The sequence below is a fragment of the Cydia strobilella genome, chromosome 1, assembly GCF_947568885.1.
Source record: "Cydia strobilella chromosome 1, ilCydStro3.1, whole genome shotgun sequence".
Lineage (NCBI taxonomy): Eukaryota > Metazoa > Arthropoda > Insecta > Lepidoptera > Tortricidae > Cydia > Cydia strobilella.
The window spans coordinates 7,072,077-7,091,509 of NC_086041.1; the positions used below are offsets into that span (position 1 = coordinate 7,072,077).

Here is a 19,433-nt window from a genome sequence, read left to right on the forward strand (position 1 = left end):
ATATTTTTATTCGCCTCGAAATACAAACTGCTATTTCAAGCTTTGTTTATTTTATTAAGTTTTTAGGAAAGAACGCATTTAAAATAATGAAAGCGCCTGATTTTTTTATGAAGTGGGAATTGACACAGGCAAATTGAAAATGAAAGACAATTTTAAAGCAAGTTACACCCATAAAACAGTACAGTACAGTATACGTACAGTTTAGCTCAATTATAGAAAAAAAATGTGACCAAATTTTTATACTTAATGTAAACGATATAAATAGGTATCATCCTACCTGTAAGTCTGAAGAAAAATATTTCTGGTGCAAGATTTTATACAACTGAATGTGCTGTGTTACTGCCGCCGAATATAGGTAGACACGCAGAAAGGGTTTTAAGAACTTTAAATGCTCTTAAAACCACAAATAAATGTTAACAAATTTATTGATAGTACGACTATTAATTAAGGTTTCTCTTTTCAAGAACTATATTTTAGAAATAACAGATCAGTTCTTATTTGTAGCATTCTGTAGGTTGTGTTTTAAGGTTGCACAACACATAGCTCTCTCCTACGCTGGAGTGTTCGCAATTAGCCACGAGGGGAAAGATTTAATGACCACGCCGTTCCCAAAGGTCAAGAGTATTTATTTCATTTTTCCTAATTGGAGTTTATATTTATGGACATGCTGGGATCAAATATAACAACATCATTATTTATCGTTTAACTTAGATTAAATGGTTTATTGCGGGTTACGTTGGTAGCATGATCACCGGGATTTTCTTTCTGAAAATTTTACGGTTTTTATTTCTTTGGACAGCATTACATAATTCTGTGTTTATTATGATATATTAACTACTAAATGACGCTAGTCATTTCTGAAAACTAAAAGCAGCCGACTTTTTATTTGAATATGTCACGGTTTTGGTCAGTATGGATCAAAGATAGATATAACTCCGTAATAGATGGATACAGTCTAAGAAAAAAACGTGCCTCGAAAATCACGAAAATTTGATTCTCGATCAGATGGCGCCACTAGTTTTGGCCTACACTCGTATAGAGGGCGTTGACTGTTTCGTTTGTTATTTATAATTTTAACGCATACCAGTGAAAGAACATGGGTCAAAATCATATAAAAATAATTAATGCAAATAAAAAAATCATTTATCCATATTTAAATACATTTTATCGTATTTTTATAAATATTTATTTTTAGTTTTAAAGTGTGTCGACAGATGGCAGTGAATTTACTGGGGTTACAAAATTTACTATGACAGTACCGCTCTAGTATAAGTTACTCTATGGTATGGATACATGTCCCTCTGCTGAATCCGATAAGTAGACACAATTCATTCAGCTATGTGAAATTGATTTGTTTTGTTTTCATTTTACCAACCATTAACTGGCTAAATTATCTAATGGACCGCGAGCCAGGCGCAAATTTCGTCAGTCATCGCCTCCCGGGCGAAAACTCGTATAGCGGTTAACGGCTATGTATGATGAACCCTCGTGAACGTCAGCTGCCGCTCCGTTGGTGGGTTGAGAAATGGCAGCGACCGAAACGCGTAACACGGTCTTTCCACCGCGATACAACCGGCTGACGATTTGTTTTATTAACAATAGCATCTAAACTATCATCTGACAAAGTATCAAACGGGAGGCGATGACGCCGATGACTGAAAAGAATTTTCTTTTTTACATGTTCATGTGACCAGCGGACGGTCTTTCCACAGCGATACAATCGGCTGACGATTTTGTTTATTCACAATAGCATCTAAACTATCATCTGACAAAGTATCAAGCGGGAGGCGATGACTAATTTTTTTTATAGACTTTATTTGCTGCCATTCCTCAACCCACCAACGGAGCGGCAGCTGACGTTCACGAGGGTTCATCATACATAGCCGTTAACCACTATACGAGTTTTCGCCCGGGAGGCGATTGGTCATGGAAATCTGTTCCTGGCCCGCGGTCTATAAATATAGTATCCTTTCCCGTGAAATGTCGTATGTCACTACAAGATTATTTTAGCTACGGTAATAGTAATTTGTCAACGAAAATAGCTTAAATTCCGGCGACCAAATGCCTACACAAATCCTTTGAACTATTTAGTCCAGTACAAAATCACGTGTAGATACTTACCGATTAAAGCGAGACATCCAAAGCACGCCGATAGTTATCACAGTTATATAGGACCGCGCAAAACATAGCGTAAACATTTTAGTTTAAAGCTAGTTTCGCATGATCTTTAAGCCGAGACGATATCGTATTTGTAATTAATGATGAGAATCACACAAATTCGCATCCAATCTATTCTAAGATATCAATCGAACCTCAATGATTGTATTGTAAGTTGACTTAAACAACTCGTAGGTGACAAATGTTTCTCGAACCATGGTCAACACTTAGTAGGTGCTGAATTTTAGTGTCAAATTAGATTTTATCATGATATTTTATGTACCGTGTTTGGTTATAATTTTGTATTTAGGTACTAATAATATAAACTTTATTAACAAGAATAAAGATTGCTAAGATATATGTTAGTAATAATGACAGTAATGATATGGCTATTAAATTTGATTGGAATTAATGTGTAGTACCTATAGAAATTGGAATGAAACAAGAATTGAAATTATTTGTTATTTTATCATTCTTATATTTGGCCGGCAAAGAAAGTACAGCAGGGGCAAAGTGTCATGAAATAACCAGATCATGTAAATCTCACTTAAATTTGATTGATTGTGAACTTTGTTGAACTGGTTAGATAAGGTCGTCTACTTCTAATGAATACCGCGCCATGCTTAGTCCATTTAGTTGCGACCGAAAATATGCAAGTTGCTCTTTCTTAAACAGGCTCTTGTATTCTACTTATTTCCTATTACGAAAAAAAAGTTTACCTGGGTATATGTACCGTCGTCCACATAGTAAACTGACAATTCACATAATAAGATAAGATCTATTAATATTCAATTGCGCAAAACCATCGAGTGATCGCTTCGCTCGCTATACATATTTAAGAGATACCACCAGGGGTAAGACAAAAAATCATCCGTATGCCGAAGCATTACGGGCGACTTTTCATCTTACTCCGCATGAAAAACCCGTCTTAGCCTTAGCCTTAACCCAATCTTAGCGCAACGCACCCTACCTTCAAACATACTAAATGGCTAATGTGTATATCTAGCCTTATTATAGTAGGCTGACCTACCTAATACCTACCTACCTAATACCTATATACCTACCTACCTAGCTAGCACCTATCTAATACTAACTAGATTTTTCCCAGGCTTAGGGAATACAAATAAGGAAATTGCTGTAAATGTAACGGAAAGTAAACAGTTCACGTTTTAAGCGTATCAAGGTTCACACCTTTATGCAAAGTTTCGTAGTGACTTCTTATCACTTATGTTTTATAGCTCCTGCCGGTGACTTCGTGGGATGGTGATGAATGATAATAAAACCGGCCAAGTGCGAGTCGGACTCACGCACCGAGGGTTCCGTACTTTTTAGTATTTGTTGTTATAACGGCAACAGAAATACATCATCTGTGAAAATGTCTACTGTCTAGCTATCACGGTTCATGAGATACAGCCTGGTGACAGACATACAGACGGACAGCGGAGTCTTAGTAATAGGGTCCCGTTGTTACCCTTTGGGTACGGAACCCTAAAAACTACCCCATGTCTATCCTTGGGCCTCAAATTATCTCCATACCAAATTTCATCTTAATCTGTTCGGCAGTTTAATCGTGAAGAGATTACAGACAGACAGAGTTACTTTCGCATTTACAACATTACTTACTCGTAGTTGAGATTAGTTACAAGTTGTCGTTGCAGCAACACAACTGTTCGTTGACAGAGTTAAATGGCAACCATTAAATAGTAAAACATATAGTAACCGCGTTGTACATAAAATTTATTTGTCACCGTTTACGGTGGGGAGAATACTTCGGTTGGTAAAATCAAATCCCTCTATTGTTGCATTTTGTGAGTCTTATAAAATTTATGCCCTTGAAATTTACCTATATTAGGAACTAAAAAGTACCGGCAGATGTAATTTCAAGTCATAAATACATACCTATATCTATAGATTGTTTAAAACGCATATTAGTCTAACGAATTAGTAACGATTATTATAAATAACAAGGTCACGACCACAACATAACATTCGTGTATTGACACGAGTAATTAATAAATTTAATATTGTTAATTAAATAGATGGGTACACATGTTGATGAATGGAATATGCCAGCAAAGTTTGAAAGCTTTGTGAATAACATCTAGGGTTACTCGTAGTTGCCCTAGTTCTCATGCTTATGCCAAGATCAGCTAAGTATCACATCTAGTTTATTTAGGTAGGAACTTACTAATATTCAGCTTTGTCAACAACTTCGCTTGCGTGGGAGTGGGAATAATGTTTCAGTTATTGTGTAATGCTTTAACTAAATATGTAATTCTTATATTCACGTTACGTTATTAAATGCGAGTACCGCAATTTATACATCACAACACCATTTATTACAAATAAAGGAAATTTACTGCGAGAATTCTTTCTTCGTACAGAAAAGTCGATAAAGAAAAGTTTGTTTCCGGTACGCATATTAATCCAAACGTGAAGGCTCCGTAACTTTTAAAGGTAAGTCAAATAAAGCAACATGATAAATTGCTTAGCAAAAATCCTCGTTATTGCTCATAAAAGTATGAACTAACTACGCGAAATGAAAACTCGACTTGTGCGGTGCATTATGGTAGCGAATGAAGCTAACGGCCATGAAGGAAGCGCCGCGACGCCGCTGAATTATTTGCGTGAATTTACTTACTTATGTAGGAAATACATTTTCTTCTATACACATTTTTAGTAAATTCGACATACGAATATCACCAAGTAAAAATAAAATAAATAATGAGATAAAATAAAAGGTAAGAAAAAAAATATTCATCATTTTACCCTATACCTACCCCAGGATCAAAAAAGTTTACTATCACAAATCAAAATCAGTCGCGATTTTCATACCTTCGATCGTTTTCTACACTCGAACCGTCAAAAATAATTTATCACACTTTGATATTGTTCTACGCAGACTGCGTTATTATCCTTTTTATGATATCTATTGTTTCAGAGTTCCTTTCCTACTACATAAGATACTATACATAATATAAAATCGTAAATGAGTCATTACAATAATATACGAGGACATAAAGCGTCAATTTATTGAGGACTTACTATTTGTTGCTTCTCTGTTCTTTCTATATTGGATACCTAATATAGTCTTGTCTAAATTTTTAAATGATATTTACATTGTTTACTATACGCCAAGTTACTATTATAAATACACACACATATATATAATTAAATTTAAAGAAATATCTGGATCGTAAAAACAGATTTTTCGTTTCTAATTATCTTTTTCGCCCTTAAAAGATAAGATCATAATCGCCCACAATTCTGGTACAGGCCAAATAACGTCACAAGCATACCAGTTTTGCTGAGATCTGTTACATGTTTTCTTTAATGTCAGAAACAAGAGCGATATTCTAAATCGGTATGAATCCGAGTTGATTATACACATTATTAAATAACTCTAAAATATGTACTAAATACATTATTCACGTGCCTATTTAATGTACTTACTGCTTGTGATGTTTTATATAGAATAATGTACAACGAATTCTTAAATAAAAGCAAACGTAGGTCTCCAAGCCAGAACAGTCTCAAGAACAATTGAAAACTTGTTTAAAAGCGAACCAAGTCGTTTGGTCAAGTTCCTCTCAGGCCATACCAAGCGCGACTAACTCGATATATGTATGTATACGGTGATTAATTTTTTTCATTCTCCGATGAAATGTGCCAGTATCACTAATATCGTAAATTTTCCTGTCATATCACTTTTACTTTACTCCTATTTGTCAGTTCGTTCCGATAAATTCCTGCGATGATCATATTAGTTAAAGAACGATAAAAAAATCGTTTGTCGTGCGCGGTGGGTAGCGTCGCGAGCGCAGAAAGTCGAAAGTGATTGCGTGCGCTGTTGCGTTCCGAGCCAGTAAAAGTAAACTCTTGCTTCCTAATCGCTAACAATGGCACATATTTGGGACACTGTGTCAGTATTTCGGAGGTCGTCTTATTCCCACGCGAAATTGTATTACGCATTCTTTCTTAGGCATCAGAGAAAGAATCTAATTAATTTACACGGTCATCGTACATGCATCAAACATAGACTTTTTTACCTGAAATCACTTCATAAAAATAACAGAATAATGGAAGGGTCAATACAGCAATTAGGTTTACAAACACCTGTAGACATAATAGTCCAAAGTTAAGGGCTATTAAGCCCAACTTTCTGTCCGTACCCGTAATTAACTGCAACTACTTCTTACATACGCTCGTTTATTCGAATTTAATCCAAAACTATTTAGAATCGATTACAAAATAATTTATTAACTGCTCACTCGATGAACACAAGCTATCCATCGCTGATTTATTGAGATGCGTAAGTACAAGTCTACGAGTAGACCAAGACCAAGTAGACCATTTTACAACGTATAATGAGTTATCGTTACATTGTTTCTCTCTTGAAAGAGATACGAGAATTTATTAACTCGATCTAGACTACAGATTCAATTTTACAACGGCAAATTCGATTTTAAGTGCAACAAGAGATTTTAGTTTCGTTCCGTATAATTTCGTTTAGGATTATGAACGAAAAGGTAATAAAAAAATATAAGTTTTTAGGAAACTCTCGCAGAGGTAAGGCTTAACTTCGGTCCACAATCAGTCTACTTGAAATTCGATACAAGCACCCCACTAACCCGGGGTTAACCAGTTAAACCGTTAACCCAGTGTCAAATTGTACTGGTAACCAAGGTAACTCCAGGTTTAACTGGTTAACCCCGGGTTATTAGTGAATGGTGCAAGTGGCCCTTACACCCTTACATTCATAACTAACAAATGCTGACTTAGCCTAAATATTATAACATCAAACAATTTACAGTAAATTCTAACTTTATTACATGCCTTTATGAATAAAAAATTTCTCGGTAAGTAGGTTTAGCATTGCTTAGGTGATATTATGTACGTTTGATAAGATTCAAAAGCGCTATATCCTGCGACTCCATTAATCACTGTCTAAGTTCATCGTGACACATCCCTAGTATCACAAAGTAATTCTGCCTGACCTGACCTACTGACGAGCTAATGTGACACTGCTTATTCCATCCATACCTATTTACCTATTAGTAGATAAGTCGATTTCTTTAAAGTCACGGAGGTAGTCCTTCAAAGGCAAATATGTAACAGAAACATAACATACTTTTATAATTAGACCAAAATTCAAGAAGGAAGTGTGTCTATGGCCGTTAAGTTTAAAGCTATTTATTGGAATTTCTTGAATATTCTTCTTCTTCTTTGTCGTAACCTTATGGCTGAGGGACGTGACGAGTGTGGACACTCTTCACCAGTGCTCTCCAGGCCGCTCTGTCTTGGGCCCAGTGCATGCTAGCCTGCAGTGTAGGCTTTGATATATGTATGTTCTTAAATATACATATATCAAAGTACGTAATATTCGTAGTTAAGCTTGACGTGAAACATCACGAACTGTTATAATTAATTTACGTTTACAACGATGTTAACAACGATATCTTAATTGCAGAAACATTTTATTCATGTAGCAACACTTACCTAGAAATCATTGTTATTACATTTTGACGGGTAGCGAGCGATTTTACTGTGATGATATTGCTGTGATGTGACTTTATTCTCTTTGTTGCAAATGAAAGAGTATAACTGCTGTCTTTGGGCCGTTGTTATGAAAACCGGGGTGAGTTCACAACAACGTACCTATATTAAAAAATTGTATTATACTTTATTATCCCATATCTTATTTCCGACTCAAAGTGGGTTAGTCAGGTTTATCAGTATACTAAACTAAGTGGTTGTGTTGTGTCTAGTTTATCTAGTCTCACAAGCCAATTCCAACCTGTACTTACATCAAACCGATTTTAGAAATATTTTTTGTTTTTTTATTTATTTATTTAGAACACATACAGTCATATATGGAACATATTTTAAAAGTGCATAGTACGCACATAAATCTTACTACTAAAAAGACCTGGAGGTTCATAAAATATATATGTAACAGAAAATTGGTATACAGCAAGCATAAGCCTAAGGCACATACAATATGAAGCAATAGTACTTCATTAACACTATACAATAAAAGTTTGTAATTAAAAGTAATAATTACAGCGACGGACAAAAACGGAATATAGAATTCTTAAATGCGTGGGACCAAAAACCACATATAAATTGAGGAACTTTAGCTATCAACATTACAATGTTAGATAATCTTAAATAACAGATATTATATTCATGATTCCTATATCATTCTAATATCGGTTTGGTGTAAGTACACGTTCGTTTTGTGACGGGCAATATATGTAGGAGGAGGTTAAAACTTATTGTTTAAGACATAATATATCTCAATAGGGGATATTACTGCAATGTTCTGCCACCAGAGTGCAGCACTAGCCTTTTTAGTAAACCATAGAGTAGGTAACTTATACATGTTGTACCTTTAACAGGTTTTAACAAGTTTTCAGATATAATAAAATATGACATTGATGCATCAAGGCGGTTTGTTTACAGAGGACCTACCGGGAAACGCGAATCCGAAATTTCGCTATCTGCCTCTTTATCGCTCGAATATGCAAGTGACAGAGACGTTATATAACGAAAACGAAACGACCCTCAGATTGTGGTAGTGGCGCCCCCTACGCACAATTTCGCGTAATATTCCCTATAGCCCAGCCAAGTATGTCCACACGTGGTAATGTATCATAGCCCATAATAATATGTGTCGTTCTCAAGTAAAAGGTACCACATTGTCGCTTATCATATGGGTGAAATTTGCTTGCATCTCTATACGAATAACCTGCCAGAGCGTACCTTTTACTTGAAAAGGACACATATTTGCTATGTAAACAATCTGACCTTATGTTTGATGGTTAGTCATTTCATTAATCAGACGGCTAATAAGCAAGGAAGTGGGTATTGTAATAAGGTGCATGTCTATTATACTCTAAGTGTCAATAAATAACTGTGAATGGAATGTACGTAAGAAAATGAGATACAAAATACAGTCTAAAGCACCGTTACGTTACGACACATTTCCTTGAAGAAAACGTGCGGTTACACCGTATTTATAACATTACAGGGTTTCCGTAAATTATGCGGCATAATATAAATACCTACACATAGCTGTAATTAGATGTTGGGTCAATAACTTAGCAAGGTTTAATCCATTTACGCTAAACGGGTCCAGCCGAATCCACCACTGATCACCCAGACCTCAGCTTGAGCTCTGTTTATCGAAATTGAAGAATTACTCTTTGCTAAAATTAAATAACAAATACCTAAAGCAATTACATTTAATTACCTAGTGTATAAAGTACCCATGCCATATATTCTACTGATAACTACTTGCTCCGATAGATTTAGACCTCTCACGTACCCCATGGATTTGCCATTACAAAAAACACCATATAAGTAGTTATCAAATCATACGAAATTTCACAAGAATCAGTTGAGACATGCGATCTGGGGGCCGATTTTTTAATTTCGAGCTCTCGATTCGTGATTTTCCCTTCAATATATCTCCACTACTAGGCATTTAAATTCTACTAATAGAATTGAAAACGAGTGGTCAATACCACTAGATTCCCAATATTTATTGCTCAGATTTCAAAATTATCAATTCGCCGTATCCCTCAGACACAAAATCGAGCGCTCGAAATTCGAAAATCGGCCCGCTGTAGATGAGTACAGCATTTTTGCCCAGAATCGTCGCTGGTGCTCCGCGGTCGTTCGGTCAGATATTTGGACCGCGAGCCAGGCGCAAATTTCGTCAGTCATCGCCTCCCGGGCGAAAACTCGTATAGCGGTTAACGGCTATGTATGATGAACCCTCGTGAACATCAGCTGCCGCTCCGTTGGTGGGTTGAGGAATGGCAGCAAATAGTCTATAAAAAAAATTAGTCATCGCCTCCCGCTTGATACTTTGTCAGATGATAGTTTAGATGCTATTGGACCACGGTCTGCAATAAATATTTCAATTTCAATTTCAATATTGTGAATAAACAAAATCGTCAGCCGACTAACTAATTACTCAGTGAACAAGATGTACACCAAGAGTTACTAAACTTAAAGAATAATACTGGATATAAATAAGTACCTACCAACTTATAGTTATTGCGCAAATTATGTGTAAGTGCATTTGAATATACACGTCGGATCAGATTAGCCTCATTTGCATATCACTAAACACTTCACCGATCTGCTTAATTCGGATGATATTAATGAAGATGAACTATTATAGCTGTGGTGGCATCCGGCACTGTAGCTGTACATAATATATTGAGTTAGCTGCGTATGACAGATTGCACGCGCAGCTAACTGCGTATGACATATTAAAAATGTGTAATTGGATAACAAACAATATCGATTAATCTCTAGTAGGCCTTCTGGTTGACTAATAAAGAATATCTTGGCATAATATTCGTAGATGCAATAGCCGCAGCACGCTTCGGGGCCAAAAAGTATTTTTTTTTACCTGACTTGGGCTCTATTCCTCTAGGGGTAAATAGAGCGCTAGGACTGTGTGGGGGGATGGTAGCCCGGGGAAGATCCAGGACCCTTCCGCATTACACAAGTGGCGATCGCAAACTGGAGAACAATGACGATATATTTAAAAATCGCAGGGATCCGTTAGACGAGGGCAGCGTACGACCGGCCGGATGGTTGGACAGAATTGTGGAAACTATACTATCTCACGAGCTCTGGAATGAACTACATAGTCTAGTGTTCCAGTTCAACCTATTCGGCTTCATAAATCAACCGGTCACTATCAATAGCATTACGTATTGAATGTACTAATGCCAAGGAATTCTAGCGCCTCACTAAATGCCACTGGTCGTTCTGGTTCTTTGAGCGATAATAAACCCTTTTCCGTCGTGACGGACACATTGAAGGTATGTTGTTAACTTTTTGCGAATAGAGTTCAAACGATTGTTTGAACTATGTCGGTTCTTGAGATCACGACTGTTCGAAGTATAAATATGATCATGATTATAGCTACATACTTTAATTTAATAATCATGGTAAAGTTCCTATTAAAATATTATAAAATATTTACTTGAGTATAACCATACCTTTATACCTTTCCCATCGCATCACACAACAACACTATTACCATACAGGTAACTTATTTAATATATCCTGATTATGTTTCCAGCAGTGTATATATATAGTAAAGTCTTGTAAATAGGTAAAGAATAGTTAATTAGGTTTAGGTACTAACATTAGGAACGTAAGTCTACTAATAAACCTGTATGAATCCATAGCTACTCAAAATAAATATTTTTCATTTTATTTCATTTCATTAACTTATTGCGTTTGCTTAGCATAGCGTAACTTACGCATAATTAATTAATTCATTAACATATGTTTACTTAAATTTTCTGGGCGGCAGCGGATATCATAAAAATATGTCGCAGATCGTTAGGCTTAGTTAATTTTATTATGATATGGGAAATACAGGTTGGTAATAAAGAGCACCTATTTGATGAATTTTTGACGTGTATTTAATGAATAATGATACTTTATGTTTGACTAAGAAAGTCATAATAAGTATAAAAAGTAATGATTATTTTATAGTTATAAGTTTATGAGTAACAAAGCTCTTATAAGATCAAGATAATAACAACCTCCGGGGTAGCTTTTGGATCGTGCATGAATGAATTCTAACATTGAGTGACATCACGATTGGCGCCGATCACCGGATGTCAAAGTAGACCTCAGTCTGAGAAGGCCTTAGAACGGCGCGAGTCCCAAGATAAATTACGGAGATAAGTAATTTATTGCCACAATACTGCCATCTTTCATATAAATTACTGTTATTCAAAAAATCTCATTCACCAGTTTTATCTGGTGCAAGGCCGCGCATTAATTTACAGGCATACTTATTATGTCATTGGGAAATAGACAAATTATATATCTGAGAGGACATTGATTAGATGGCACCTCAACTTGTCTAAAACATATTTAAGTGCGGTCTCGCATATAAACCAGATATATACTCAATTTACTCTCAAAGTGGTGATTAACACCTTAATTATGAAAATTATTGCAATTTAAATGCAAATGCAGGAATCCTGTTACTTGAAAGCTTCCTTATTAAGTCTGGAAGCAATTTGTTTTGTCGGATCATTAGTCAAATATTTGGCAACAGTAGTACTGTACTTACCATTGATATTTAAGAATGACAATAATCAAATAACTCTTAAGGGGCCCACCCATTACCAGTCCGCCGGACGATGTCGGCCTGTCAGTTATTCGGAACTGTCAAATTTTTGTTCTAACTGACAGGCTGATATCGTCCAGCGGTCTGGTAATGGGTGAGTGCCTTAATAATCAACAAACAACTGCAGTTTTAAATTTTTAGACAATTTGAAATGATATTGTAAAAACAACACAATTCTTAAATACCGACCTTGTTTTGGAAGTAAGGGATTCGTTAAAGATTATAGCATAAAAACTTGTTTATTTATTTTTATCCTCCCTGATTAATTTTATACAACGTAACTAGTTTAAAGTATATTTATGCATCTTAATTTTCATAAAATGAAACATTTTCCAGAGAATTTTATCGGAAGCATACTGCTATTTTTCTAAAATGTACTCAAAAACTACATTAAACATGTAAAGAAGTGTTACACTTGTCCTCAGACGACTAATCTAATTTTCCAATACGCATGGACCGTGATTACCTTTTATATTGTTTTCGAAAACAATATAAAAGGTAATCATGGTCCATATCCCGGTCAATATAAGTCTAGTGAAACTAACCGTGAATTATTAAAAACTGTTGCGTAATTTAATATTACTACTGCTTATATTTATTCTTATACTTGCCGTTGTACATTTATTAAATATCTTCATTGTTTTGCGGCATTTAATTGCTTAGTAATAGTCCGTAATGTGAAAAATGTTGCGATTCTAAAAATGACTCTCCCGGCAATAAATCCACTGAAATTGTAAACATAAATAAGAGAAGTGTGTCAAGAACGTCATAATTCACTCACACTGCGAAATTCCTCCTTAATTGAAAATCCACTACTCATTTTTGAAACCTCTTATCAAGTGTAATTGTGAACGTGAAAAAAGCAACCTTACGGTACCTAATATATAGAACTGAGGTTTGAAAAACTGTATTGTTTAGAGTTATGTGTTGCGAAATCAGTTAAATAGTTCCCCGTTTAAATCTCGAGGCGTCCTGCACGTAAAGTCTGTCATGCGAGTAACTACCGCCTCTAGCAAATTTGGTTTTTTACAAACATAATTTTCTATTATACGGCCCACTGTGATCGGGGTTCTTTGTTTGACGATGTTATTATATTAATCAGTATTCTTATTCTTTTCCTGAATAAGTATTATTCCACTGCTTAATTTCAGAAGCATCAACTGAAAAGATTTCTTAGTACACATCAGAATCATCACAATTCATTCATAATTATATCATGTATTCCATAAACTACTATGTTTACTATTGGAATACCTAATATTTTGGGCATACATCAACATAGTTACAGCACGTCAAAGCCGCATTTACGGTTTATGCTCGTTCTCGTTGTACGTGTCGGATTTCTTAATGTTATGTTAACTTATGTTAAACAGCCGTAAAAATACAACCTCATAAACGGCAGATTTTCGCATGATAAGTTTACTTTTATCATGTAATATGTACACAAAAAGTACTGTTGGCTACAGATACGTATTTAGTTATTATTACGGTAGATCAGTGATAAAAACAGAAAATAATAACTATAGTAAAATATATATTTAAATACATTTATAATGTTGCTGCTATGCGTTATGTTTGCGTATGCGTTTCTATTTTCTGTTCATAGAAGCGGAACCCTTCTCTACTTAAATATTATGCCTGCTTTACGTTTTTACTAACATACCTACACTTTTTTTCTAGTAGCGGAACAAGAGATCTCTTTCTTGCTTGATTCATCCGGTAATTTGTGTTCGGAGACTTTTTTACCGTATTTTGAACAAAAAACGATCGGTGAAAGATTAATACTAGAGTAATTTATACTTAAACTAGTACTTAAATAAAAAGGGATAAAGTGTGGATTCCCATCATAATAGCAAGAAGATTAGACTTTTTAGTAGTAGGTAATACGTCAGTTTTATGAGCTAGTCTCACGACAGGTGGTGGTAAAAATATAATCTCATAGATAGCTTACTTTGATTGCTCTATAGAATAAATGGTATGGGAAAAATCGCAGGCATGGCGATAATTAATAGGTTAAGCTAATTATCGTTCAAATCTTGTGTCAACACTTAACATGCTTTGGTAAATAACTGCAGTTTGAATAATTTAAAAGATAATAAAAATATCCTTTATTTCTGCTATTAAGAACTTAAATAAATAAACTTGAAATGTAAAATTTAGGCACTTAAAATTTATATTTAAACACTTTTAATTACTATCTTCATTTGCAATACTCGCAATCGCCTCTGCGGCGACCTGCCGATTACTACTTAAGTAAGCCGCCTAGCTTTTTTCGTCACATCCTCTACTTTTGTCATTTCTTACTCTGTTTGCTAGCTTGAGTCCGAGCATTCTCCTTTTTAGGGTTCCGTACCTCAAAAGGAAAAAACTGAACCCTTATAGGATCACCTCGTGCGTCTGTCTGTCTGTCCGTATGCCACAGCCTATTTTTTCCGAAACTACTGGACCAATAATTAGGTTTCGAGCCGACCTCTACGGGTTTTTTTAAAGACATTTCACTCACGTTTCACATAAAAAAATACATTGTTAAAAATTGTGTAGGTAATGTACCGACTCGCACTCGGCCGTTTTTTTCGTTATCTTTTGAGAGACCCATGTTTGACAGTCGTGTATGTTATTAAGCACGGTAGTATTGCCATACCTTTTTCTTTACTATATTAACAGTAATTAAACCAATTTTCATAATTTCCTTATATCCATAAACAAATTACTTCTTCCAAGATGTAGATATTCTTCTTTGTATTTTCTTCTGTACTATTTTCAAACGACACTACCTATCTGTGTACGAGGTATATATATATATGTACTTTTTCACGTATTCTATTATTTAATTATTTATTGTAATAAATTCAGTTTCTCCATTAGCAATATAATATACAAACATATCTCTTCAATATATTCTTCTTATATTCTCTTCTTCTTGTCTTAGATTTATTCATCTTTAGTCCAATTTTTTTCCCGTCCACTGCTAATAAAACAAACCTACTATAGGTATTTATTAATTTCTTAATTGTAGCGACAAACGTCTTCATTGTTTTAGTACGCTATGCGTTACTAATCAAATCTACGTTGTCTATGTGGATAGAAGCTTTTGAACAATAATGCAATAATTATACAAGCTTTATATATTGCACAGTGAATCAAATGATTTATAGGTGTTTGTGTTAATCTGATAATAGTGATAATTTATCCATACATATACCTACACATGCCACGATAGCAAGGGTATATTCGTTTCATGGGAACGAGACCATTTCTTAAGAAAGTAAATATATAAAGCACAAGCACATTCTATTTCTGTTTGTCATATTAGTGTAACTTTTACAGGGGAGTATATAGAATCTTTGTTTTCATTAACCAGCTTTACGTTTCGAGAGTAAATTAAAATAATATGTGCCTGTAGAAACGTATTTTCGAAAAGCGTTCACGATTAGCTCCGATCACGTGCCACGGTAAAGGAAAACGTGTGAGAATACAATAAGGCCCCAGGGATCGATTTTGCGATTTACATTTATTTTTGAGATTCGTTTTTAGGAACCCCAGTAGGAAGGTAGTAGGTAACACTTTTTTAACATTACAAGTACAATTATCCCTTGAGTAGGGACTGTAGGGAACTATGAATGCACCCATGAGGCTGACATGTTCACCTAGCCTCGTAAGACCCAGGGCAATTTTTGCGCTTTTGAATTTGGAACTTTCTTTTATTTCTATATGAGTTCAAAACTCGAATTTAATTTGTACTTGTACAAGTACACGAGGCTAGAGTGTCCAAAGCCTCAATAAAAACCAGATAAGAAAAGTACAAATATAGTTAAGTATGTCGAAATTAGTAGGTAATGCCTAAAAATCTAGTAGGAACAAACATTATGTTCTAGAGATGACGAGGCGAGTACCTCATCTCAGTCTAAATTATTTATGGAGACTTGTGAAACTCGGAGATTCTAGTCAGGCACCTTTGCCTACATCATCAATTTTGTCCACACAGTTAGTTTTATCTTCATCAATACAATGTAAAAACTTAAAACATCAAACACTTTTATAATAACTCAATTACATGACCGGATTTTGTTAACCACAAAACACATAGACTTTTTGTAGCAATACTTCCTATCTACACTTGGTATCATGGCATAATACGCCCGCTACAATGAAGTATAATTACGCACGCTCAAGACAATCGTGCGACTGGCCGCGACAATCCCTAGCCTCACAAAATAGTGAAAGCCTACTATTACCGCTAACAAGGAAACATTTTTGTTGCAAAAATATGAAAACTTAAATTGGCGTTTGAGAGGCGATAATATGTGTCGTAAATACCACATTACGGGTGTCGGTTTACATTTAGAGAAATGTGTCTGGAAAGCATGCTGTGAAGTGTGACGTCTCGACTGACGCTTGTTATTTTGATTTGTAGAGTTCAGTATTAAAACCAGTTTATAAAATTTAACGAAAAAACTAGATATAATTTTGTATACAAAACTTCAACCACTATTTAATCGCTACTCCAGTTTTTCCGTTTGTCTAGACTTTAGGCAAAGGTGTTTGCTTAAGTTAAAGTTTTATTTCGGGATTTTCTTAGCTAGATTGAAAAAATATAAGATCACCTTAACAATGCAAATACCTTTAAAATTATGGTAATGGTACAATATAATAATATAATAATGTATATAACTATTTATCGAATACCTAGTTTCCAGCGCTTTTGTAGGCATTTTGTACGCTGCAGCCTTTGTCCTGGGTTAGATTGAACGATGAATACAATGGTCCTCGCTAAGGCTTTCTGTTACCTGCTTTACCTTGGCTCATTTATTTTGGCAAACAAAGAAAGCTTTTGTATGAAACAATACAAACATTTCATCCCGGTTTTGCCTAGAACCTTAGTGTTTTAATTACGTATACTGTACTTTATACTTACATACACATGGACTCTTTGTCAATCATACTTTCTTTCTTTATTCCTTATTTCTTTATTGCACCATAGTAATTACAAGATGTTAAAACATGTAAAAGTATCTCATGGACCCGGAACGGGTATGGCAGTTAAAACTTAAAACTAGGACTAGTGCTAATATAAATATTAAATTAATAAAAATTCTAATAATTTACATCGTAATATTAGTTGGTACAAATATCGGAATCATTTAAAAAATCGTCAACTGCATAATAGTTTTTATTAGCCTTCAACTTTTTTGCAAACGTTTCGTCTCTCTCTTCTGACCTATAATGTAGCTTGGAAGATTGATGTAATATTTTGCAGCGGCGTATAGGGGTCTGTTTCGGAATAGTTCTAGATTTGGTGCAGGTAGTTGAAGTTTGTTTTTTAACCTTTCATTTTGCTGTTTTTGGTACAAGTGCATATTTTTTTCTTTATTCTAAATCAAAAAGCACATTATGTACAAGCAGGAATTTGACCCGATTTTTTCCTTTGAGTGGGCACTGCTCGGAAATTAAAAGATAGAAAAATAATAAACGGTGGTGGTCTAACACTTCTGGTATCATAAAGGTTATCCTCATTTTTTCCAATTAAATCAAAATTCATGCGGCGCACTTTTTACTTCAAATTTGTCGAAATCAGATGGAATGGCCCTACAGTCGGTTCCCTAACATAAGTATCCACTTTTTTATACAATTAGTATGGCAACTTGGGTTGGGGCACCGACCGTACTTTAATTAGCTACGAATAACTTATCGCTCGGGTTATTCTTATTCGATAATAAGCAAAACGTTACATTTTTCTACATAATTCAGATCGAACATTCAATTTCTCATTACTTCTGCAAGAATAAAATTAAACGAAATACGTATTGAGGGAGCGCCTTTGATTTGTCTTTATTGGCGCCACCGAAATAAATGGTTTGTTTGAGAAGGGCGACTAATTGGGAGTCTGAATTATTTGTTGCGGAAGCCAAGAACAGACAGCTGGTAAAGGAATTAACAATATTTATTTGAATAAATATTTGTTCTAGAAATACAATTTGTATATATGAAGGTATATTATTATTATTATTTTCTTTATGGATATTTGTTTAAATATAGTATTATAGTAGTCTGACTTGGATCTTTAATATCCACTCTTTACAATCCTGCACCAAACTGTCTTTGTTTGGCCCAATGGTTGACTGGTAGAGAATGCCTCAAGGCGTTAAGTCCGCCATTTGTACTCTTTTTGTGTAAATTTGTGCAATAAAGTTTAAATAAATAAATATGAATGCAAGGGGTTCCAATGCATACTTACGGTTTTCATGATAAAATTAATGTAGGTAATATATATTTTAAACAAATGTAATCGTTTAAATGGAGTTCGTCAAAAAATTAAGGCCCATTTTAATTGCAACCACATTATACCATTAGGGCAATAGTTTTTAATGTATTAGTACTTATAGAACTCGCACTAGCTTTTATGTACAGATCGGTAACTCCTACATTTACAATTATTAAGTTATTTTTTTTGAAAAACTAAAGTTTAGTTACCTACATGTACTCTTCTCACTGTATTAATTACATTATTTTAATCATAGTAGATTTTTCCAACTGTCCCTTTCATTTATGTTTTTTTTTTCAAAACTGTTCTTATTGGTTAAAGTGCATAGATTTAATTTTAGTATATCCAATAATGGCATTAGAACAGACTCCGATGCAGTGCTTGAAAAGCAACAATTTAATTTACCTACAAGTACATGAAGACACAGACATGATAAGGAATATTTTTTAAGGCAGCTCCGCGATTTTCCGCTGTGCAGGGTTCGTTTCTGTCCTAAAACAATTGCTTTAGATTTATGGAAGTTTTATTGATTCCGGAAATAAAGTACATCCAAAATAGGTGACCCACTTGGGTTTATTGAAGTTACCGATTGTTCGAGGGATAGTGTTTTGTAGGTAATAATAATGTAAATGTAGTACAGCACAGTACATATTAACCTAAACTCGACTCTTGGAAACAAGAATTCCTGTTCCTTGTAAAGTATAAAAAACAGGCAAGCAATTCTGTTCCAACCAGAACGTAAACAAAAAGCAAAATTTTTCTCGCTTTTCACCTTTTACCGTAGATTTTTAATTACTACCCAAGAATCCAGTGCCATCAATCTCGAGGTGCACCCCG

At 34.7% G+C, this 19,433-nt stretch overlaps 1 protein-coding gene across 1 annotated transcript in view; it reads right to left on the reverse strand.

The window, feature by feature from the left end:
• LOC134755851 (transcription factor SPT20 homolog) overlaps nucleotides 1–19,433 on the reverse strand; it is a 58,561-nt gene that overhangs the window by 18,171 nt on the left and 20,957 nt on the right. The window lies entirely within an intron of this gene.